At 41.2% G+C, this 26,313-nt stretch overlaps 1 long non-coding RNA gene across 3 annotated transcripts; it reads right to left on the bottom strand.

Moving 5' to 3' along the window:
• LOC106885027 lies at positions 1-25,609 on the bottom strand. Of its 3 annotated transcripts, none has more exons than XR_001411335.1 (5): positions 25,566-25,609; positions 10,830-11,040; positions 8,703-8,781; positions 3,354-3,488; positions 1-921 (listed from the first exon to the last, which is right to left on the bottom strand). It is a non-coding gene; the product is annotated as an uncharacterized LOC106885027 (long non-coding RNA). The 3 variants fall into 3 exon arrangements; XR_001411336.1 differs by having other exon boundaries at positions 1-791; XR_001411334.1 differs by having other exon boundaries at positions 1-3,488.
• Positions 25,610-26,313: the final 704 nt, after the last annotated feature.

Here is a 26,313-nt window from a genome sequence, read left to right as displayed (position 1 = left end):
TCATCGGAGCTTCACAGCCAGAGCAAAGCCAAAGAGCTCTCCCCGTGTTGCGGCACTTCCACCCAGCCGGGCGCGCCGGAGCAAGATTGATTGTTTCGCAACGCAGCCTGACAGGGAACTAAGAGATACTGCCCCAAGGGTCCCGAAACTAAGCTTAGTTTGATTACAAGGCTCCAAGTAATCAAAGAAACAAAAGAGAGGGGGGGTGGGGGGAAGAAACGGGGGAGAAGAATGTTGTTTTGTCTTGTTGGTGGGGTTTGGGCTTGGGGTTTTGTTTTGGTTGTGTGGGGTTTTTTTATTATTATTATTATTATTTTTAAAGATAAAGGAGGCTCTACAGACGTAGCTCCCCTTATTGAGTGTTGAGAGTAATTATCTGTTAGGCGTTTAAAACAGTTCATATCAATTTTTATCAGGGAGGAAGAAGAACGGCAGGCGCTAGCAAACTTGTTCCCGTGTTGTAGGAACACTGCTGCATGTCTTAATAGATACAAATCTCTAAAACTGTATGAAGTTTCACGTCAATATGAATAGCAAAGATTAGTGAACTCAACCTGTCAGATATTAAAATCAGCTCTGCCAAGTGTTGCGCTACCCAGAATCCACTTCTTGCGGGTTCCTTTTCATTTTTGTTGTCAGCTCCGTCGCCTTCTCATCATTGTTGCTATTTTTGTTATTAGTTTTTGAGAAACTACCCGTCTCCTTGGCTGGCAGTCCAATCCTGGAGGTGCACAGCTCTGCTAGCCTTTGACCTCGCAATACCTGTCTGCTGGGGCAGCTGTTAGCATCCCCTGGAGTCAAAGAAGAGAAACGTGTGTTTCAGCACCCACTTTGAAAAAGCCTTGAGCATTTTCTCACTCATAATGATGTCTTCAGCTGGAATGCCAGCACATTTCCACATCTTTTTGACAGGCAAGCAGACTATAAAATATACATAAAATTAAATAAAACAGGACATTAACACAAAGGTTTCAAAATCTGATTACAGCACAGGGTTTGGTTTTTTTTTTTTTTTTTCAGCAATTATAAAATTGTGCATTTGGGAAAAAAAGAAAAAAGAAACATGCACGGCTCAAGAGAAATCATGAAGGATTAAGGATGGGGAGGTTTCTCTAAACTGTTAAATATCTCAGTCACATGTATACAGGCTTTGAAAATAGAGAAATCTTGTAGTTATGATTGATTGAGGTAACTGATTATCCACAGATATTTTAAGTGTTGAGACATTAAATTGTCAGCCATATCAGTTTGATTGCAGTAAAACATGAAAACATTGACTTTTGTCTAGTTAGAGAAATTTATTTTTCCCAGAATGACAATCCTTTAAGTAGAAACCAGGCAGCTTGCCAGCTCTCCATGTCATACATTGAAGTTTGCAAATGCAACCCATATTTTCAAATGTTTTTCAAGGTTCAATGAATGGTGCATAGGTCTTTGGCAAACAGTCTTGTAATAAACAGATTTCCATACACTGCTTCAATCTTCCCTAAGCCCCGTGTAGACTAGTATTTATTCATTACGAATAAATGAATGGCATAGACAGTGGTTTGAATTCAAGGTGTATACGTACGCACAGCTCCTCACTTATGTAAAACATCTCTCTAAAAGAAACAGTAACCCTCCTTGGACTGAAGCTATAGGAACAAGTTTGATTAATATGTTTTACAAGCCTGAAGTAAATGCTCATCATAACTGTCAGCAAGCTGACAGCTTTCAAAAAGGAGCCTTTGTTCCCAGAATGAGTAATTTGTGTGATCTTCTTTAAGATACCACACTCAAAACCTTAGAGGGAGAAGGTGTTACATTCAAGCGGATTCTACTCAAAATGTGATTGCTGTTAAGTCTGCTTTGCTTGATATGCACACAGCATTTGACAGGATAGTGGCTTTTTTTATTATTATTATCATTATTATTTTTATTATTTGTTGTTCTTGCTTGTCAGAACACCTCTGCTTTCTCGTTAGGCAAAGGTGTGCTCGATGAGTTTTGTACCTACATGTGCTGGAGAGCTGACACTACCTGATGCCCTGCATCACCTTTGTGCTTCCTTGTGGATTAATAGGACGTAGAGAATTACAGGATCCCTTAAAACTTACATTTGATTGGCTGAAAGTGCAAGGACGTAGACCGAAGCTTGGAGGACCACGGAGGGATGGCAGAGCTGTACCCTGTGAAGCAAAGGGAACAGCTGCTCCCTCTTTTCTAGGGTGTTAAACGTTTTCCCCTTACTGGAGTAGCAACACCTCTGCCACAAAGAATTAGGCAGTGGCACGTTGTGTCTCCAGCATTAACGAGCAAGTACCTCAAGAACATGTCAGCTGCTGAAAAATAAAACTGAGGTTACCCATTAGTGTGGGAAAATATTTCCTTCCTGACCTCTTCAGGCAAAAAAGGTTACTGTACAGCATGAGGCATTAGGTTTGATTACTTCTAGATAGCCAAACTTTGCTCTCGGTTGTATAATTTTGAAGTTGGGAAAGAGCATTTGGCTTAAATAGACCCATATTTATCTGTTGATAGGAGTAGCTACAGTGAGTAATAACAATGAACTAATCCAACCCTTTTAAAAAATCCAGTCAAAATGTTTGACATTGGTGCTGGATTCCAGTTTGATTTCCAGCCAAAGAAAGGAATTAATCTTTATTTCTTTCCATTCTTGTGCCCTTCTATTTTTGTTCTGTGGGTCTGCGTAGAACAGAGGTGCTGTCCTTTCTCATTAGTCTAGGTCCACTCAACTAGTCCTCTTTTTTCCAGATTTCCGGTAATTCCAAGGTAAGTCAGTCTCAGGCTGAGATCTGACCATTTGTTCTGCAATCCAACACACTAAATAAAACCTACGTCCAAGGTGTGTCCCCCAAGTGACAAAGATGTCCTTCCCAAAGTGAGGTGAAGGAACCTGGATGTGCTCCTACACCCAACAAAATGTGGTTAGTATGACAATATGACACTGGTACCTGTATTATTCACAGGTTTAGAGCACCCAAAAAAAAAAAAATTCCTTATTTAATTGCTGATTGAGTTATTGCTATTATTTAAAATATGGGATTGACTGAAGACAAGCTAGCTCACTGCTCCTCACAAGCAGACCTTGGATGGGTTTCCACTGGCACTATTGACATCCTGGTAGAGTCCATAGTCTGATCCCATGGGACAAAGCACAAGACTCAGGTTCTGTACCAAGAGCCCCACCTCGAGCATGGACAGACAGACAGGTCATTGTGCAGTGTGGGACCGTGTGAGGAGGTGGCCAAGACAGTCAGAGCTCAACAACCATCTCAGTTGCCCCAACAGCCTTCCACTGGCCATATTAGTTTGACAGCCTCTCTAAGCAACTTATTGACAACAGCTCTTACCTTCTCCTTCCCAGTCAGCTGTATGGACACATCCCAAGTAACACAGCAGAGGTGATTATCCATCCTCACCATGTGCCCGTGCAACTTTAATTCACCTTAAAGAGGTGAATTTCAAGGACGCAGAGGATCGATGCACTACAAATAATAAAATAATACCCAGTTAAATCTCAGGTAGAAGTCTGTTCTTTCCTTCACATCTAGTTATTTCCTTAAACACTGTTTTTAGCTTATCCTTACCATAAGATGTTGGAAAGACCAGGATTTTTAATTTCTTGTCCACCTTTACCTGTTTTGCCCCAATTCATCTCCTGTTGGCAGAAGCAGCATTGTTTTGGTCCTGATTCTCCTCCGCTATCATCTTCTCTCGAAGAACTCAACAGTTTTCCAAACCCCATAATGAGCCTCAAATTTCACACCATTTTTTAAAAGAAACTCAAAACCCCAAAGTTAATAGTTTTAGTGCCTTTCAATCACTAAGAAGGGGGATGGGAGATGTTATATATTATTATTACTATCTTAAAAAGACAATGTATATTCCCATCTATACATACTGTACTTAATAATTTTCTTGGTTCAGAATTCTGGAGGGAGATCATTCAGTCCTGGTAATTTGCCATTACTGAATCCCTCAAATTGCTCCATCATTTTCATGCCATACATCAGCCTGTTAAGGCCACATTTTTATTTCCTGTGAAAAGTGACCTTGGAATAGAATTCAGAAACAAAAATACATTAAAAGAGTGGGGGAGCTGATTCACTAGAAAAAGGTTAAGTTCTGAGTATTATTACGTGTTGACAATGAGGAAATGTAATAAAAGTCCATAAATATTTGAGGACTTTTAAGAGTAATCGTGGAGAAAAAAAATTGCTGACTTTCTCATTAAAATATTTATCCTGATGTATCTGTGTTATATATATATATGTCTTATTTCAGACGCTGTAGAGTGGTAACTGTTGTTAACTTTAATTCTTTAATCACAACTACTGTAAGACAGTCAGCTGAGATAAAGGGGTGAAAATATGAACAATAAAATAGAGGGCAATGTTTGGAACTTTTATTTGAAGGCATAATCCACTGAACTATGCTGCAGCATCCCAGATTAATTTCCAGAATCACCATTAACTAGATAGAACTCCAGTGAAATGTATGGTCAGAAACAGCCCTCCTTTGATATGGGGAATAACAAGGTGGAGAAAGGAAGACATGAAGGAACAGAGAAACTCAACATCTGACCCGGCTGTCCCCTTGCTTCAGCATGTAGTACTGTCTACACGTGTACCACTTGCACTGGTAATTAATTTAATAATACAATATCTGTTCTAGGGATCTCTGGCTATTTTTATTTCTCATAGCTTCTTTGATCTTTTACTCTTAACTGCTCCTGGCCTCTCAATGTTTGTGCTAATCTATTTATGTTACCTGGCAAGATTTCAACTCTGAAATTGCTTTGAGTTCTCGAGGTCCCACCTTAGCTTTATACTTTCCTAAACCAAAATTAAAACAAATAAAGCTGAAGCAGGACTGTTTCCAACTGCTTTGGGGGAAGCACGAAGTCATAGGAATTATCACTAGCTTACTCCACATGAGTGGCCCTCACTTGGTTTAAAAACTGAAAGTCCCATGGAAAGGTGGACCCAAATAAGATTAAGTAATCACAATTAAATCCATGATAGAGCCATGTAATAGTTTCAAGTGTATTGATTGCAGATTTATTTCTTATTTCATTGTTTGCACTCATGTACCTTATATTTTGATGACACCAAGCTGAGTGATGCAGTTGACACACCTGATGGACAGGATGCCATCCAGAGGGACCTGAACAGCCTCAGGAAGTAGGCCTGTGCCAACCTCATGAGGTTCAACAAGGTCAAGAGCAGGGTCCTGCACCTGGGTTAGGGAAACCCCCAGTATCAGCCCACGCTGGGGATGAAGGGGTGGAGAGCAGCCCCAAGGAGACAGACTTGGGGATACTGGGGAGTGAGAAGCTGGACATGACTGGGCAATGTCCACTCACAGACAAGAAAGCCACCTGCTTCCTGGGCTGCATCCCCAGCAGTGTGACCAGCAGGACAAGGCGGAGGGATTTTGCCCCTCTGCTTTGCTCTGGGGAGACACAACCCCCCGCCTAGTGCTGCCTCCAGCTCTGGGGCCACCAACAGCAGAAGGACATGGAGCTGTTGGAGCGGGGCCAGAGGAGGCCACGGAGATGCTGGTAGGGCTGGAGCCCCTATGCTGTGAAGACAGGCTGAGAGAGTTGGGGGGTTCAGCCTGGAGAAGAGAAGGCTCCAGGGAGACCTCAGAGCCCCTTCCAGTCCCTCAAGAGGCTCCAGGAGAGAGGGGGATGAGGGAGGGGAGCCCTAGGAGGAGGGGGGAGGGTTTGACACTGAAAGAGGGGAAATTTAGACTAGATAGAAAGAGGAAATTTTTTATGATGAGGGTGGTGAGAGCCCAGCCCAGGTTGCCCAGAGCAGCTGTGGCTGCCCCATCCCTGGAGGGGTTCAAGGCCAGGTTGGAGGGGCCTTGGAGCAACCTGACCCAGTGGAAGATATCCCCAGTCATGGCAAGGGGCAGGACTCAATGGCCTTTAAAAAAGTCCCTTCAAATCCAAACTATTCTATGATTCTATGATTTTAAGATTCTATATTTTATTATTTAGTTAAGGGAATACCTTGTGAGCCTGTTAAGGCCACATTTTTATTTCCTGTGAAAAGTGACCTTGGAATAGAATTCAGAAACAAAAATACATTAAAAGAGTGGGGGAGCTGATTCACTAGAAAAAGGTTAAGTTCTGAGTATTATTACGTGTTGACAATGAGGAAATGTAATAAAAGTCTATAAATATTTGAGGGCTTTTAAGAGTAAACGTGGAGAAAAAAAATTGCTGATTTTCTCATTAAAATATTTATCCTGATGTATCTGTGTTATATATATATATGTCTTATTTCAGACGCTGTAGAGTGGTAACTGTTGTTAACTTTAATTCTTTAATCACAACTACTGTAAGACAGTCAGCTGAGATAAAGGGGTGAAAATATGAACAATAAAATAGAGGGCAATGTTTGGAACTTTTATTTGAAGGCATAATCCACTGAACTATGCTGCAGCATCCCAGATTAATTTCCAGAATCACCATTAACTAGATAGAACTCCAGTGAAATGTATGGTCAGAAACAGCCCTCCTTTGATATGGGGAATAACAAGGTGGAGAAAGGAAGACATGAAGGAACAGAGAAACTCAACATCTGACCCGGCTGTCCCCTTGCTTCAGCATGTAGTACTGTCTACACGTGTACCACTTGCACTGGTAATTAATTTAATAATACAATATCTGTTCTAGGGATCTCTGGCTATTTTTATTTCTCATAGCTTCTTTGATCTTTTACTCTTAACTGCTCCTGGCCTCTCAATGTTTGTGCTAATCTATTTATGTTACCTGGCAAGATTTCAACTCTGAAATTGCTTTGAGTTCTCGAGGTCCCACCTTAGCTTTATACTTTCCTAAACCAAAATTAAAACAAATAAAGCTGAAGCAGGACTGTTTCCAACTGCTTTGGGGGAAGCACGAAGTCATAGGAATTATCACTAGCTTACTCCACATGAGTGGCCCTCACTTGGTTTAAAAACTGAAAGTCCCATGGAAAGGTGGACCCAAATAAGATTAAGTAATCACAATTAAATCCATGATAGAGCCATGTAATAGTTTCAAGTGTATTGATTGCAGATTTATTTCTTATTTCATTGTTTGCACTCATGTACCTTATATTTTGATGACACCAAGCTGAGTGATGCAGTTGACACACCTGATGGACAGGATGCCATCCAGAGGGACCTGAACAGCCTCAGGAAGTAGGCCTGTGCCAACCTCATGAGGTTCAACAAGGTCAAGAGCAGGGTCCTGCACCTGGGTTAGGGAAACCCCCAGTATCAGCCCACGCTGGGGATGAAGGGGTGGAGAGCAGCCCCAAGGAGACAGACTTGGGGATACTGGGGAGTGAGAAGCTGGACATGACTGGGCAATGTCCACTCACAGACAAGAAAGCCACCTGCTTCCTGGGCTGCATCCCCAGCAGTGTGACCAGCAGGACAAGGCGGAGGGATTTTGCCCCTCTGCTTTGCTCTGGGGAGACACAACCCCCCGCCTAGTGCTGCCTCCAGCTCTGGGGCCACCAACAGCAGAAGGACATGGAGCTGTTGGAGCGGGGCCAGAGGAGGCCACGGAGATGCTGGTAGGGCTGGAGCCCCTATGCTGTGAAGACAGGCTGAGAGAGTTGGGGGGTTCAGCCTGGAGAAGAGAAGGCTCCAGGGAGACCTCAGAGCCCCTTCCAGTTCCTCAAGAGGCTCCAGGAGAGAGAGCCACCTGCTTCCTGGGCTGCATCCCCAGCAGTGTGACCAGCAGGACAAGGCGGAGGGATTTTGCCCCTCTGCTTTGCTCTGGGGAGACACAACCCCCCGCCTAGTGCTGCCTCCAGCTCTGGGGCCACCAACAGCAGAAGGACATGGAGCTGTTGGAGCGGGGCCAGAGGAGGCCACGGAGATGCTGGTAGGGCTGGAGCCCCTATGCTGTGAAGACAGGCTGAGAGAGTTGGGGGGTTCAGCCTGGAGAAGAGAAGGCTCCAGGGAGACCTCAGAGCCCCTTCCAGTCCCTCAAGAGGCTCCAGGAGAGAGGGGGATGAGGGAGGGGAGCCCTAGGAGGAGGGGGGAGGGTTTGACACTGAAAGAGGGGAAATTTAGACTAGATAGAAAGAGGAAATTTTTTATGATGAGGGTGGTGAGAGCCCAGCCCAGGTTGCCCAGAGCAGCTGTGGCTGCCCCATCCCTGGAGGGGTTCAAGGCCAGGTTGGAGGGGCCTTGGAGCAACCTGACCCAGTGGAAGATATCCCCAGTCATGGCAAGGGGCAGGACTCAATGGCCTTTAAAAAAGTCCCTTCAAATCCAAACTATTCTATGATTCTATGATTTTAAGATTCTATATTTTATTATTTAGTTAAGGGAATACCTTGTGTTACCATCATTTCCTCTACTTGTCATGACAATGTTAACTAGTTGGTGTTGTGAAAGGGTTAATCACTGCCAAATAGAGGACTTCTCAATTGAATAGGCATTGTCAAAAGGCCACGCTTCTGATTAATAGTCCTGAAGAGTTTTTCCTCCCAACTTCAGCTGGTCGACAGCAAGTCATATCGTATCTTGAAGCTCAGATCCAATGGGGATCCATTTCTGTGGGTAACACCAAACCTGCAGCAGTGTCTGCACTGGTGCTGCCAGTGTTGCCAGCAAGTTTGGACTCTTTTCATTAAAATGCATGAATGGGGTTCACCAATGTCTTTTTATCCATCAGGTTTCCTTACCTCGTGCCTGGGAAAGAGGCGGCTGCTTGCTCGTTGCCCATCTTGCTCTTGCAGTCTCGAGGGCCATGAACCTGGTCACCTAAAGGTATACAAGAAGCATCATCTGCTTTTTTGTGTGACCATTCAATCTAGCCACTGCCTGGCCCTGAGTTATCTCATGGCAATAGGACAAACTCTTAGTCTCTTGTAGAAGAAGATGCATGCTCAACAAAGATGAAAAAAAATACTACGGACATTTCCAGCAGGGGGAATAGCTCTCTGATTTCCACTGCTTAACAGTTCATTGGGGTTTTTTTATTTGAAAACACAAATCTGCATCATTATATTTGAAAGGTATAAATTTAATTACTTTTTTTTTATTTTGAAAAAAAAAATCAATATTTCAAGATTGAAAAAAAAATTCAAAATTTAATCTTTTTCCTTTCCCTGATTCCTCAGTAAGAAGTTAAGCTAACATTGAAACAACTGAGACATTTCAGTACTTTCTTTCTTTCTTTCTTTCTTTCTTTCTTTCTTTCTTTCTTTCTGTCTGTCTGTCTGTCTGTCTCTCTCTCTCTCCCTCCCTCCCTCCCTTCCTTCCTTCCTTCCTTCCTTCCTTTCTCCCTTCCTCTTAGTACCTATACCAGTTATTTTTCTACCTTAAACCTTATCTCTGTTTTCTATTTTGTATTTTAAAAACTAAAGCACCCCATGTATCAGAGAAGATACTTTTTTCAGGTTTTAAAGCACAAAGAGGAATTTGGAGAATAAATTAGAAAGCCACAGCGGTGTGTTTTTAATTCCTGTGGAATACCTGGATTTTAGGTGTAAAGCTGAGGGAATAACAATTATTCTCTCCCATAAACATTTTCTGACTTAGCTCTTTCAAATTCTGGCACATTCTTTTAGTTCTTTTGCTGTTATTATCATACCAATTGTGTGTGCAAATAGAACACATCTTTCTTTCTTTCTTTCTTTCTTTCTTTCTTTCTTTCTTTCTGTCTGTCTCTCTCTCTCTCTCTCTCTCCCTCCCTCCCTCCCTCCCTTCCTTCCTTCCTTCCTTCCTTCCTTTCTCCCTTCCTCTTAGTACCTATACCAGTTATTTTTCTACCTTAAACCTTATCTCTGTTTTCTATTTTGTATTTTAAAAACTAAAGCACCCCATGTATCAGAGAAGATACTTTTTTCAGGTTTTAAAGCACAAAGAGGAATTTGGAGAATAAATTAGAAAGCCACAGCGGTGTGTTTTTAATTCCTGTGGAATACCTGGATTTTAGGTGTAAAGCTGAGGGAATAACAATTATTCTCTCCCATAAACATTTTCTGACTTAGCTCTTTCAAATTCTGGCACATTCTTTTAGTTCTTTTGCTGTTATTATCATACCAATTGTGTGTGCAAATAGAACACATTAAATAAACTCACTGAGAAAAATTTTCAAAAATAAAAATTACTTTCATTTTTGGTTTCGTTTTTGGTCTTTTTTTGCTTTTCCAGACTTCATAGCTTGCCCCTGAAAATCATATAAGCCTTCTCCAGAGTCAGAATTCAACCTCCCCTTTCCTTTGTCTCTGGCATAACCTTTGCTGAAACATCCAATTGATTAACATTTTCTTTGCTACCATTTTGTGCCTGGCACCAGCAGAGTGGCACAGCAAACTGAGCAGGTAGGCATGCAATCCAGTTATCAACTGGAACAAGGAATTAACCATTTGCTAATTAAGGGTTGTCCATAGGGCACTTTAATACCAAGTGTTTGTATCTTTGCAAAGTAAATATTTATATACATTGTTCATGTAATTTAATTCATGTCTCTCTCTCTGTGTGAAATATATGAAGGTTATTTATGGCCTGTGTCAAAAGGTTATGAACAAATTGAATTTATGGAGAGGGATCACCATTCCCTTGTGATTACTGCAGTAGCTGTTTTTCAAGTGTTTTAAAAAAAATACAGCAGCCAGTCTTATCCTGTTTGGTGTTCACCAAAACCAATGGCTCTTAAGTTCCTGGCAGTAGTTCTTTAAACTAAATGAGTTTATCTGGCACTAAAACAGATGAGGAGATGTTGCAACATCAATTACTACAGGGAAGAAACTTCTATGTGTGGACCACAAGTTGGAAAACCACATGTGAGCAGTGTTTCCACTTACAGGAGACAATCACCTGGAAATCCACAGGTCTGTCCTTATCCTCTCGTTCTGCTGCAAGGAGCTCTCTGTCCTACAATAAATGGTCTGATGCTCATGTTTTGAGAGAAAGAGGGACATATTCGGTCCAGCAAGCATTCTTCTTCTTCTGGGCCAATCTCTGGAGCACATCCTTGAGCCAGTAGAAGAGTTGTTGGATAACACACAAGGTCACCTAAGGGCACAACACAACATCAGTTCCTGTACTTCAGATAATCATCAATCTAGAGCAGAAAAGTAACAATTTTCTTCCCAATTAATTTTCTTTCTACCCCTTTACTATGTCAGGAAAGTGACAGACCCTCAACAGACTACCAAATGCCATTTTAATAACTAATATTCATCAATGAAAGGAAATGTGAATGTTACCAATAACTGTGCTTGTTGTACTAAATGTCTGGAAAGATAACATGCACAAAGACCTTTCTGCTTCTCTGTCCCACTCCAATAACTTTTTTCCATGTATTTGCATCAAATCATATTCTGCTACACTTCATGACAGGTCAAATGTGCCTAATCTGTTTTCACATTAAAAGTTGTTTGCAAAGTAGTACCAGTGTGTTTCTTCTGTGTGTTTTTTTCACTAAACATTAGCAAGTCTTCTGTAGGACATGCTACCAGCCCCTCGGTTTGTTACTGCAATTCTTGTTTATTAAATGCATTAAAAACATGAAAATGCAGAAGAAAATTATCTATTTGAAAATGACTTTTTAATTATTTATTTAGGATTTTAACAGAGTTTTAACATTTGGCTATCAAAATTCAGGTTCTTTATTATATTTTGGTACATTTATTTTTAAAGAAATTTTGAAATGAAAGTAGAATGATGCCTTTTCTTTTATGATCAAGACACATGTTTTTAACTAGCCTGTAACCTCATCTATTGCACAGTAATTACAGACGATGCAACAGTTTAGAGTATTTACATAAGCTGATCAGACACAGTAAACAATCAGCAAAAACTTTAATAACATCAGATTAAATCTTGAAGTTATTAATTCATTTTTAGTCAGTACTTACGTCTATAAACATTCGGGGGAGTGATTGCAAAGAGTAGGTGATGACCTCAAGATTTCATCCAACGCTAATAGATTTAGTCTGAGGTTTCTTCTTTGCTGTTAGACACTAAACAAGCCCGTCAGCAATTAATCTGAATATTTGCTTTAATATAGTTCTTTTATGACTGATGTTTGAAGATATTTCCTTGAACTGGAGATATTTTAGTGGTTTAGTCTCATAATAAGTATTAAACATAACATAATATAGATTATCAGACTGAATGGTTTTAATAAACTTAGAGTTAATTTGCTGAAAAATTATAATTACTTCTTTTTTAATCAGAACTTGACTTCATGAAGGGGGGAAATTAACTTTCTACGTATGGCCAAATCTTTCTCTTCAATTCCTCTTCAATGTAGCCTTGCCTGAGCGAGGGTGGAATAGAGATTTGACTGTGGTCAATGTAGCGCCCAGAAAAATTATGTCTTTTCCTGGTGTTACAATCAAGACAGTTACTATTCAACATTGTGCTTCATTCTAAATGCATTTGCCAGAGCATACTGTTTATAAACTATCAGTACCCAATTTGTCCTATTTGTAAAGAATGGGGCAAAAGCAATTCTTGGTTACTATAAGTCAGCTGCTTTTTTTTTTTTGCCTTTTTTTTTTAATGTTCCAAAGGTTATGACACCAGACTGTTTGTATCTTTGTACCAGGTGCATAAATGATCAAATTAGGAGAAGTAGGATTATTTTTTTTTACTCTGAAGTTTACACAGTAAATTATTATTCAAGAAGTGCAGAAGAGCAGAGATCTTCCTTTGAAGAGTCTCTGAGAGGAGAGATGTGGTTTGATGCCAGGTCAAAAGAGTTGCCCATCAGAAGGCCCCAAGGATGAGGTTTCTGACAGAAACCCTAAATTTATTTGAAGACCAGTGTCTGTCACCACCCACAACAGTTATCCCAGAGCTTTACATGGAGGATTTTTTTCACAGAGAGTCCTTAGTATTTTATATTATTAATTTGAGTTTGATTATAATTTTCTTGTCTATTTTGTTCTGGATTTTTTTTGGCATATGGGGAGTGGATAAAGTCCGTACTTAGTTATTTAACTCTGGTTACTCTAACAAGTAAGTCTACAGACTGCAGGTGGATAGCAGAGGGATTTTGGCAGTGCATTCAACATATTGAGAAAACCCATTTTTCCTACTAATATTTTCCATTCTAAGTCAGTCTCATGCCAACCTTTGTGGTGACTGTCACAAAAAATGAGGGGGAATAGGCTGATGAGAGATCCTTTAGAAATCAAACCATATGAAGAATTTTATTAAAATGCATTGTATACTGAGTCCAGTTCCCTATTGTTCCTCCCACTACACAGCCGCTGCAATGTGGGCTAGAAATTACCAAAGCTGAACTTTGGTAATTTCTATGTCAACCGCTTATAATGAGTAATGGCTATGTCAACATGGGCAGCGTATCCCACGCTCCAACCCCAAACTGCTGGCTGCCCCACCCAGATGCCTCTTGGACCCTTAAAATGCAAGACTGATGTTTGAGCCCTGGCCCTCTGGGACCGTTGGCAGGTCCTCAAGAGCTGAGCCCTGGGTACTCCTCGTGGCATCCCCCGGCAGCCAAAAATCACCAGGACTCACATCCAACCAAAGCAAGTCAACGGCCATCGCTGGGAGTTGGTGTCCCTTCTGGACAAAGAGTTAAATTCTTTGCCAACAGCTGTCCCCTGGCATTAAAGTCCTCCCTGCCCCTTCCTCCCGTGGCTGGCAGGCAGCAGACCAGGCTGCATTTAGATAGCACACTTTTCACAAAAATTAAGTCCGTGTTCTATAGCAGCGCTTCAGATTAATATATTTTTATTTCCTAAAAGCCTGTCATTTTAAAGTAGCTCATATATATGTATATATGTAGAAGAGATCATATACATATATAATCTCTATGACTTAAAAGGCAAGAAATCATATATATACATATACATGCGTGCACGTCTGTGTGTAATCCCTCCTAATTTAAAGGACGGCACGAAAAGCTTGTCAGCATTTTGCTACAGAGGTGCAAGTGAGAGATGGAAGTGGCTTTTTTTAACACCTGGAACGTCACCCACCACCTGGAGAGGCTCAGCAGAGCCACCTGAATGTGAGGTCTGGACATGAATTTCTGGTGTGTGGTCCCAGAGCTCCAGCCCAGTCGGTCAGAGGCACGTGGTGTAGCTTTGGCTGGCATCTTACACCCACCTGGCATCAGAATGGAGTCCTAGGCAAGGTGCAGAGTGATAGAGAGTTGGTCCCACCGACCTTAACAAAAATCCCAGGGAGGGGAAAAAAAAAACCATCGTTAATCATTTGTGGAGCCCTGAGATAAGTACGGTGGTTTTTTATATCTTAAAAATGTTCCAGGACATGCCAGTTTAAAACAAAAGAGCTCCAGTACAGCCAAGAGGAAAGTATACAACAGAAATAAAACCATATGGAGACTCTTAGAAACAAGCTAGAATTTGTCTCCTACAAAGCCCTGAACACGTGGTCCCCTGTCCCTCCAGCATCTCTCAAGGAAAGGGTGGTTCTGGGCTTCCTTCTCCAGATGGGGAGCTCAGCAGCATGTTCCCATTCCAGTACTTCTTCCAAAACCACCACCTTGTCCCACTTAGATCTCTGACACCTGCTATGGAATATTTCAATTTGCTCTGTCTCACTTGAGGTGGGGGAGGAGGGGGAAAGGACACAGGCATCATCAAAAGTTGTGCCCGAGGCTGCATCAGATGCTCAGGGCAGTGATGGTGACTCTGCACTGGGCACTGGTGAGGCCTCACCTCGAGGGCTGTGTTAGTTCTGGGCCCCTCACCACAGGAAGGACTTTCTGGTGCTGGAGCGTGTCCAGAGGAGAGCCACCAAGCTGGTGAAGGATCTGGAGAACAAGTCATACGAGGAGAGGCTGAGGGAACCGGGCATGTTTAGTTTGGAAAAGAGGAGGCTGAGGGGAGACCTCATTGCCCTCTACAGCTCCCTGAAAGGAGGGTGTAGAGAGGTGGGGGTTGGCATCTTCTCCCAAGGGAATCTTGACAGGAGCAGAGGAAATGGTCTGAAGTCAGGACAGGGGAGGTTTAGATTAGATATTGGGAAGAATGACTTTCCTGAGAGGGTTGTCAGGCACTGGAACGGCCTGCCCAGGGAGGTGGTGGAGTCACCATCCCTGGAGGTGTTTAATAAACATGTAGACGTGGCACTTCAGAGCATGCTGTAATGCCTGAGATTGTTGGGTTGTGCCTGTTTGCAGGGGGGAGGAATGTGATTGGGGTTTTTTTTGGTTTGTTTTTTTTTTTTTTGTGGTTGGACTCAGTGATCTCAAAAGTCCCTTCCAACCATGAAGATTCTGTGATTCTTCCAAAGCAGGCAAGCTCTTGCGTCGCTTGCTGAGGGTTTTGTGTCATGGACACCGTCCAAGGAACAGCTGCATCAGTACAGGTGCTGACACCCCAAATTCGGTGAAAATGGAAAGAGTCATGGGATTCCTCAGGCCAGCCTTTCTTTCATGATCATCTCTGTTATGACACGTTATGTTTTGAAGTTGGAGTGCTGCTGCTGTTGCACCTAAGTAGCCTGTGGCACTGGGTGAAGAGGAGCCTTTTCCAAGCCCCACACAAGGAAATACATTAAAAACATAAACCATGCTATCCAATACATATTTGTGTGTTCAGGTGGCTTATTGGGATGTACCCTATTGTGACACCATGAAATCTATTACATACATCTGTGGTTGTCTAATGTCATACAGCTTTCATTAAACACATGTTGGCTGAGGTTCTCCTACCCTTCCAGATCCAGCTTGGTTCGCATAGACCAGAAATTTCAGTCTAGATCCTTCATTGTCCTACTCCTTGTCAAGAGTGGAAGATCCTGGCAGCTGTTACATCCCACTTCAAGTTACAGGATCTTCAAAGACTTGTGGACAAACTCGGGATTGCCACAGCTTTATGTCTATCCATGCAGGGGCCAAACTAAGTGCTCCAAAAAAGTTCACGTTCAACACATTTTGTGACAGGAAAGAAAGGGACATTACAGATGCTGAATATGCTGAGACCATCCAACAGGGACTGATCTCTGCTGTAACCACCAAGTGGGAACACTGCAAGAACAATGCAAAGGGTCTGGGGTGCCCCTTAGATGCAGCCTCCTTGTCTTGAGCCATTAATTCAAGTATAAACTACAGCACACAGTTTGGAATGGAACAGAATGGAAGATATAGAGTAGTGTAGAGTAGAGTAGAGTAGAGTAGAGTAGAGTAGAGTAGAATAGGATGTTATATTTCAGTTGGAAGGGACCTACCATGACCATCTAGTCCAACTGCCTGATTACTTCAGGGATGGCCAAAAGTTAAACCATATTATTAAGGGCATTGACCAAATGCCTCTTAAACAGTGACAGGCTTGGGGTATCAACCACCTCTCTAGGAAGCCTGTTCCAGGGTTTGACCACCCTCCTAGTTAAAGAAACGCTTCCTAATGCCCAGTCTGAACCTCCCCTGGCACAGCTTTGAACCATTCCCACACATCCTGTCCCCAGATACCAGGGAGAAGAGGTTGGCACCTCTCTACTTGCCTTCCTCAGGAAGCTGCAGAGAGCAATGAAGTCACTCCTCAGCTTCCTTCTCTCCAAACTAGACAAACCCAATGTCCTCAGCCACTCCATACCTTCCAGCCTTTCCACCAGCTCTGTTCCACAGTTTGGAGCATTCTGCCTGGAAATCAGGATCCAACTGGCAATGTGTGAGGTCTATCTCAAACCCATGGAGTTTGTATCACAACTCCAGACCAAGAAGGACCATATTGGAGCTTGCCAATTGGAGCCCTGTATCTGTCTGTCCAAGGGTCGCTCCCTGGAAACAGGTGTAGACCTACAGGACCACAAAAGAATTGCTCTAAAGGGCAAGGATAGAGGCAGAGTTGGCCGTGATATGGAAATGGTTAATAATAGATTAAATAAAATGAAACAAGTTGTCCTCTTTTGCTCTTCAAAACTAAGTTGGCCTCCCTTGCCCTCCAAAACTGAGACAATCGTTGGCAATAGATTCATCATCCTAAGGCATAAATTTCCCACAGGAGCCCAAGGGCTGGACTCCTGCCTCCTCTTGGTGCTGACCTGTACAATGACCTGTCACGTAAAAGGGAGCAGCCACACAGCTGCCTGGTGCTCCCCATGTCCATGAGCACTGTGTCCATCCTGGTGGCAGTTACAGGTGTCAGCGGAGTGAGTCCACCATAACCACAAATTAACACCCTGGATACCACGTAGAAGAGGCCAGCATCCCTGCATCCCAAAGTGAGGGTCACCTTCTCAGTCACCTTCTCTACTCAAGGGTGAAAAGACAGTGAGGTGGACACTGAAGGTATTTTAGGATACGTGAGATAGGCTTCTTAATAAAATAAACAGATTTGGGGAAATTAAACTCTGCTACTATTCCAATTTTCCTGAAAGATGGCTGTTTCCACACTGTTTCTAGATATTGAACAAACCTTTATCCCATCAATAAGAAATGTAAGTAGCATTACATTTTCTACACACTGTCACAGGGAGCAATGCAAAAACATAAACTGGTATACCTTTTTTACATTATATATTAGATTTTTCAGCACTTCCACCACCCTACAGAAATTATATTCACACAGTACAAAAAATTTCAAACAATGGTAATAGTGAGAGGAAAAAAAATCTGGTTTTCTCTTTTTTTTTTTCCCTAACTTGGTGTTAACTTAATGATATGTGACATTGCTATCAGTGCAGCGCAATAAAAATGAAATGGTACCCAATGTGCACAGACACTATGGAAATTTCAAATGACAACAGCAACAACAAAAATTATACTTTCCCTTTCCTTTCCTATGCCCTTTGCATTAACGTAAGGATATGTGACTTTGCTATCCATGCACTGCAATAAAAATGAAATTGGTGGCCAATGTGCCCAGACAGAGCCTTCAAATAAAACAAAAATAAAATTATACTCCTTTGCATCATGTAAAGGATACAGGATGCGAGGCACAAATTTCACTTTGCTGCCACATCACAAATAATATGCCAGCTGAGAACCTATATTTCTTTCTCATCATGAGGGAGGAAAAAAATATATTTTGGAACAATATTTTTTTTTTAATTTCTCTTCATTTTATAAACACTAAAAAACGTGTTTTAAAACAGTTTCTTATATTAGACTCATATTGTGTTTATACATTTCCTAAATGAATGCTTTTTTGGTAACATGTTTGTGTCTAACGTTACTCATATAAATAAAAATATACAGTCATTTTATGGGATAATAGGCAAACAGACATCTGCATGCAACATTTCCCTCATTAGATGTTATCATGTTAGCATATTTTTATGACTTCGCTGCAAAATACAATGTGCTGATTTGAAACCTTCTTAAATATAACTTATTATGTATGTTAACAACCCAAATGCTTTAGTTATGCTTGGAGAATTGTTTAATAAAGGAGTAGTTAACTGCTGCCGTAGCGCGAGGCGATGTGACCTGGAGGAATATGCCCACAAGAGCAGCAGCTCTTCGCCTACGATCACCAAACTGATGAAGGTCCACCAGCCCCTTCCTCCAGACGAAGGGGCAGCCGGCTGACTGTCCTCGTTCGCAGCTACTAAGCCACGTTGCAAATAATTAGGCACATATTAGGTGCCTTAACGTTATTTTCCCACTTAGTTGTTTTCATCATTAACACGGAGATGCACAGCTTTGATGGAAAGTAGCCAGCAGAAAGACCAGAGTTGTCAAAAAGACCGCAGTTTTTGAGAAAATGCTTCAAAACAACAGTAAGTGAAAGACAGTGGTCTGGAGGACTCAAGAGTAAGGACCTCTTCCAGTTTAATGGGGGGAATCTGTCTTTGGGTAGTGGTTTAACACGAGGCACAACCATGAGGGCTAAAAACCCTCCTTGGAAAAGGAGGAAGGGTCGGAGAGCTCATCCACTGGTCACACCAGGCCAAGGAACCAACAGCACATGGGCAGATGAGGGTGTCTGCTGGTTTCAATTACACCGGGGCGCATACGGCCAGCAAAGCAAAAAAAAAAAAAAATCAAGGAATCAGATGGGTTGATAATTTGGCCAAAAAAATGCACAAATGCTCTACTGCTGTCGCATCACCCTACGAAAAGTGCTGGGCCAGCCAAGCTGCGGAGAGCAGAAACTACCAAGGATGGGATTTATGCACTGGTCCGTCCGAGCAAACCCTCTGTTCTGCTCTGGATGCATTTAGAGGCTTTTTTTTCGCCGCGATTGTAAGAAGGGAATGAATCCTCCAAACCATTAGTGCTTTCAGCTGGGTTTGATCAAATTGTCACACCCTCCATGCCCAGGCTCTGAAAGATGAATGCATAATTGAGAAATTCTCTCTTCTAAAATATTTCTTAAATCCAACAACAAAAGAGTTTAATCAGAAAGTTACTCCCTTTTCAGGGATAGTTCAGCCATAGCTGTTTGGATAAAATGACTGGAAATCAGAGCTACAGTCATTTAAATAATCTGTTAAAAAGCTATTACGTTTCCCTAATGCTAGTCATTTTTAAATGGCTCTTGGTTTGATTCATGAACAATACATGAACAGTACATGATTCACATGGGCAATTTTTATTAAGCACTTATACCAAAAAGAATGTCAGACCGGGTGAAATCCATTGTATATTGCAGCATTTTCATATATATATATTTTATTTTTTTTTTAATATCATGCGTTAAGGTTCAACTTCCCATAGACCAAAGTTGACAGAGAAGTTGGGCCTGCCACAGAAGATCAAGGACCCAACGGAGGCTGAAAGATATTATATAGATAATTGTAAAGATCTTGCTGCAGTTCAAGTGCTTTTGAAGTTCTGTAATGACTTTTTGCTATCAGAAACTGTCAGGTTTAATTGAAGTCAAAGCTTGCTACTTAATCATGAGATCCATAAGTGTGTAAATATTAGTGCTGCTGCTAAGCAATGAATCGCCTTAGTATTAATTAGGAAAAAAATATGCTTTGCACCAATTTAAGGGCACGGCACACAGTGGGCTGCCCTGTTGGTGTATTTGCAGGGAGGACCATGCAACTTCAGGGAATTGGGAACCTCTGATTTTAATTCTGTTTCTAACTGACTTAGCTTTGGGGCTTGGATGAGTTACTTGCCCTCCACACAAGGGTTTCTCCGTTGTCCCAACCATAAAGTACGGGTCAGATAAGTTATTACCCACCTGACGGGGATACTGCAAGGACTAAAAATTTCACCAGAATTGGAAAAATTTCTGCAGTTCAATCTGTTCAATTATTCCTATAGTTTGAAGTCCAGCACAATGCAGAATAAGTGAGCTTAAAGGCAGTCACCTCCGGTTTTATAACCCTTACTTTATAAACCCAACTTCTTACCCATGCTTCCTATGCACAGCCAATGTGGGGATGATTTTTAAAGCAGAGTTATTGCTAATTGCCATTTTGAAACAAACAATATATTGCCGGTTGAGCAATATGATCAAAATCCAAAGCATTGTTTCTGCTGTGTTATAAAAGAAGTTGGATTATGCAACTTGGTGCCAAAGTGACTTAGATCTGCTTAAAGAGTTCTAAATTATGGTAAGCATTTAAACTGATAAGCAGAGATTTAATGTGGGCCACAATAGGATTAATGACTAAATATCAGGGTCTTATGTTACCTATTTACAATCACATTTAAAAGTAGCACTACAGCTGTGGGTTATACTCAGGGTACACTTCACACTGGCAGTGAAGCGACGTGTCTACAGAGCCTCTTGCTTGAGCTGAAGAACTCCCAGGGCACAATTTTTCAGCTTTACAGATCATCTCGTTAAAGTTCGTCCACTTTTTAAAGTTTTATGGAAACCTTAACGTGCTCTTCAGCAGAGGGTAATCCCATAACTCTGCTGCCCACCACACACCAGAGAAATCACCCTGGGGGAAAGCAAATGGTGTGGCCGGGGATCCTGGCCAAAGTGTACTTCTAGGACACATTAAATTTTAACGTGTCCCAGTTGCACCCCATTTTGGGAAATGATGCCTCTTTTATTGTTGAGTTACTCAGGCCCGTAATCGGGTCCCTAATATGTTCAACAAAGCATCAGGATACATGAAATATCTTACCAGATAATCCTCTTTGGAATCCACAGTTCGGTTATTAAGTATTCCTTTCACTAATCTCTGTAATCCTCTGTTGATATAGGTCAGTAAAACAGTGGCTAAACCCCGCATGATAAAACTAAGTCTAGATTTTGCAGCCACTCTTCTTCAACAATTTTTTGTTGTATTTTTGTATTTTGTTGTATTTTTTCTCAGCTGCTCTTACTCCTGAAGGGATGTGACCAAGGGCTACAGATGTTGCACATGGCAGCTCCCAGAAGCCACGGGGAAGGTCTTTACACCAATATGTCAGCCAAGAGTTGAGGCCCACCAGCAAACTCAAGGAAAACCTGTGTGAAAGTCAGGATGGGGACTATATGTGCCGTTTGATAACTGAGATGACATTAGCTCACTGGTGTTCGCAGCCACTGGATTAGCAATCAGTGTTAAATCTTCACATGCAATGAAAGTTAACAATGCTGGTTTTATACTGTCCCAAAAAAAATCATCGAGTCTGTTTTCTCCTTTTGATTACAGTTCATTTAAGGGAAGAACGTTACTGCATGCTTTGAAAATGTTTTATGTGTCTTTGGCTGATAGAACACACAAAACGTTTGAATAGGCCCATTTATTTGAGCAGACGTATTAAATAATACTTTAAATGTGAACATGCGTGTCATAAATTTTGTAGTCTCTTTAAAGTAGGATAAATCTGTGTATTTAAAATAGTCTTTCTTCAAAGCCATCTTTTTCCTTTTTTTTTTTTTTTTTCAAACAGTCATAAAGGAAACTCTGATTTGTGCTGCATGAACAATGCCAGCATCATCATTTTAATGTTATCCATATGGGCTTCTAATAATAGATAAGAGACTACATTTGTATTGTATGTCTTAGAGACATTTAAAATCTTGATAAGGAAAGGCTGATTTCATTGGCCCCACAGTTAAAGGAAAGCAGACCCTAATTAAAAGAATTCTGTTCTGAATTAACTAGTTTGACATGTGCTAATTGACAGTTCCTGTGAAATGGTTCTAATTAAAGTCAATATGTCTTTTTCAATTAAAAGGAAATTAAGAATATACTAATATACATTAACAACTTAATCTGCCTTCAATATCCCATACATCAGCTGCTTTTTTTCTAATGTTATTGGAGAACCATCTGACATGCATCTTCTACTGTTTGGTTATGGTATCTCATTATTACTCAACAAGAACACAGGCACTGGTGGATATCCCCTAGAGCAAGAGGAGAACTTGCCTGTACCCCATGCATGCAATTCCTTATCTCTTGCCTGACAGAAGGTAAAATCACCTTTCCATGCAGGAAAAAAAAAAAAAAAAAAAAGGCTTTTCTGAAGAGCGAAGAGATCTCCTTATTAATTGCACACTGGGGCAAGTATTGACAATTAGTGAGTGGATTCAAATTTTTTAACAGAAGCCTTAGACGTGAGGGTGCACTGCTCAGCTCTTCTTTTGGTTATTCGGCCCAAGGAAAAGCAGGGGTTTGACTTTTGAGAGACATCTCTCATGCTCTGCTTCAGAAGTAAATGCAGGGCAGAGCTTCTCTGGTGGGAATGCTTTTAATTGTATATACAAGAAGAAAATAGAAAACATGCCTGCTTGGTAGAGCAGTGCTGAAAACCATCCCATTGTTGTTGCTGGAAATGTGACGTGGCTGTTTATAGCCGCAAAATTAAGTATTCAAATGTGCAGTTGACTTTTTGCTACCAATTCCTGTTGCTACTGACTTTACCAACTAAAAAAGTTCCATTAGAAATATCATTCCCCACGCCAATAAGATCGCTATCTCGAATGTATGGTGAGTTATGCAGAAGATTAACATCTGCTTATGTGAACTTTGCTATTGATTTTTCATTGTTTTTATTTTCTTGTTTGGGAAATAATAATGAAAAACAGTCCATATATTTTGGGGAGAGTAGAGTCACCAGGGGAACAAGCGGAGTAATTGACTTAAAAAGTAATTAGATAGCTCCTTTAAAAAAAAAAAAAAACTGCCTCATATAGGCTGGTAAGAACACAATCTCACTTCTATTATAAATTTTGTATTTCAGGGAACGCTACTTCAGCTATGAATATTCACTCTGCTGAATTTATCATAAAGAGAATATATTATCTAGCCAGATTTTACCAAAGCTTGGCTTGGCTCCAGCAGTTTTCAAGTGACACTTTCAAATCTTAACAAAAACATGTATCTATTTTTCAAGAAGATGAAAATTCAGCAAATAATCATTTACCTGTGACATCATGAGACAAATTAAGAGACAGAAGATAGATTTTTGTGGCTCCAGAAAATGAACCAGAGGGTTGTTGAGAGTGCAGCTGAGCTGCATATGAACTGCGCTGGGAGGATTTGGGAGTTGTGGTGAGATGTTATTTTTTACTTTTCCTTGAGCTTGTTGGCTTTCCTGGTATTTGTTTAAATTTATATTCATTTTAAGAAGCAACAAATATCCAAAATATTTCATACTATTGAAATGAAAATGACCACGTTGTTTATTATTGTCTGGATCTGTTTAACAGAAAGAACGCAGCCAGATTTTCAGGACTGTGTGACCAAATTTCATACGGGCAGCTACTTCATTTTTTGCAAATGCAAATGTCAATGAAAGGCTTAAAACTTTGTCCCAAAGTGTGTACTAGGCAGCCTAAATTGCCTCATCTTAAAGCTAAAAACAACTTCCCTGACCAGCCCTTTTAAAACCCTGTAGACCACTTACACAGAGTTTTGGACCTAACAAGATACTCGAGCTGAGCATCTTGGTTGTCAGTCTGGATGAAGCTTTTTGGTTAGTAATTATGAGACCACGGGCTTCAGAAAGTTTATTCACCCCTCACTTGTGCTGCTGGTGGATCCCTGTGATTCTAGAGGATTTTTAAAAGGGGAAAAGAATTCAGAAAACCTGAAGTTGGGAAAAGGAGTGGGTGAGATACAGACCCCGAAAAGTGACTGACTGCTTCTGCCAAATGGAGGGAAATGCCCAACTCCCTTTGAGGACCTGGGATAAAGGTCCTGATGTGTTATTTCAATATAAAAACTCTCTTTGACCAAACCAGGTGCTGAGCTAATCAAGTTCCTGGAGATATCCCTGTCGAAAGGAAAAATAGTTGTACATTTTGAACAGAAGCTCAAAAATAATTTTTTCTTATATTTTAAATGCAGAAAGCTCCCATAAGCAAAGTGGACTAGGTTCTTTGATGACATACCTATGTATCCATCATAATCTTCTAATATCTCATTATCTAGCTGGGGATAGGATTTTCAAGGATCACTAATAAGTGTGCCGAAGACAATATGTGACTCAGAGATTCCACTTTTTTGTCAGCATCAGACTTTTAACCATTGCCTCAGTACGGTGCTGGTGCAGATGCACCACTGAAGAGAGATGTTAAGCATGTCTCTAAACTGGTAAATAAACAAATCTCTGGGAGACAGCAGAAATTCTGACTACTTGTATTCATTAAAATTCCATGGTACTTTGCACAAGAGGAATGCTAATCCCAGAGTCTAAACTGAGACTCAATCCCACAGGCCCTTAAAATGTGCTTAGAATCGAGTAAGGCTACTTGCAAGGTTCAGTTTCTGGATCTGGGTAACTGCAGCCCAGCAGTTTACTGTCTTTTTTTTTTTCCAGGGGCTGCATTACTCTTTCTTCTCTCACCTCCTTTCACTGTGGCTTTGCTGCAAACTGCTAGGAAATTATTTCATATATTCCATATTTCAGCTGCATTTCATGAGCAAGTGAAAGGATGAGGATAACAGTACGTGAAGCACTCTGAAAATCACAGAATCACAGAATGCTATGGGGTTGGAAGGGACCTCTGGAGATCATCCAGTCCAACCCCCTGCCAGAGCAGGTCCACCCAGATCAGGTCCTGCAGGAATGTGTCCAGGTGGGTTTGAATGTCTCCAGAGAAGGATACACCTCCCTGGGCAGCCTCTGCCAGGGCTCTGCCACCCTCACAGGAAAGAAGTTCCTCCTCATGTTTCGGTGGAACTTCTTATGTTCAAGTTTGTGCCCATTTCCTCTTGTTCTATCCTTGGGCACCACTGAAAAAAAGCCTGGCCCCATCCTCCTGACACCCACCCTTGAAGTATTTATAAACATAAATTATTTTCCTGTTGTTCCCCTTGCTAGGTCTGCGTCAGTATTTCAACTCCTTGGTCCAAAGTTGGGGAGAAAAGGGGGAAAGAAGACAGAGCATAATCTAAAAAAAAAAACAGTTGTCTTGAATCTGAGAACACTTATGAAATGAGTTTTTCCTGACTCATAAAAGTAGTGATATTGATTTGGAAAAGCCACTATTTACATGTCAGTCTACAGGACATGTGAGAATCTTCTCAAAATACCAACTTTTGCAGTGAGCTCTGGAGTGCTCCTTGCTCACACAGGTAGTCTCAAAAGTCAGGGGAGCAGGTAGGAAGAGAAACCCCTTGTGTGTGTAAGGACCCTGCTTTATATACTTTATTTTCAAATAAGCAATATCAATACCCTCAAGAAAAAAAAAAAGGCAAAAAAAAATCACTGTATGAATCAGAGTAGTAAACTTGTGAATTACCTTCCTGTGGATGAAGGTCTGGATGCTTTTCAGTGGAGTCTGACAGCCCTGAAAGTCAAAAACACAATGAGACGAGGAAAAAAAGAGAGGAAAAAAAAAAAATTTCAGTTCCTAGGAACCTTCCAGAATGCAGCTATCTCTGTCTTTGTATAAATAATTAGTGAAGCAGCCTTTCTGTTTATATCCAGCCTAGCTAGATAGAGCTGTTTGTGTGGGGAAAGAACTGCTGTGTTCTTGATGCAAGCCAAGCACATCCTATAAATTCTAGAGTCCAAGAAAAAATTTGTCTTGGCAACAGGTCTGCTCGAGAAACCAGCATGTGGGACATGGGATGCTGTGGTCCATGTAAAAAAACCTCTGGTTAGCAAGTTGGGTTTTGTGTTGTTGTTTTTTTTTTCTCCTCAAGCATCTGTCCCTCTTTGCTGCTCTCCCTTCTTCCCCCCTCCCCGCTCGCAGCTCTCGCTGAACGCAGTCACATTTCCCTCGCCCCAAAAGCTGTGCAAAGTTATACATCCTCCTAATACATGCATTATGGAACGTGTTTGTTTTTGCTGTTAGAACAGATAAACATATTTTCAACATGGATTTGCTCATGAGCTGAAAAACAAAGTCATGTGGGGTGTTTTTAATATCTTGTTGGCTTCGCTATTGAGAGCATTTGGCCCCAGGCAGCCTTCATTTACATACCATGCCCCACATCTTTTCTATTATTGTTAATTGAATATTCACATTTCAGTGTTCCTGATCC

Source organism: Calidris pugnax, unplaced genomic scaffold, assembly GCF_001431845.1.
Source record: "Calidris pugnax isolate Ruff unplaced genomic scaffold, ASM143184v1 scaffold40, whole genome shotgun sequence".
Lineage (NCBI taxonomy): Eukaryota > Metazoa > Chordata > Aves > Charadriiformes > Scolopacidae > Calidris > Calidris pugnax.
This window is presented reverse-complemented; position numbering and strand designations above follow the sequence as displayed.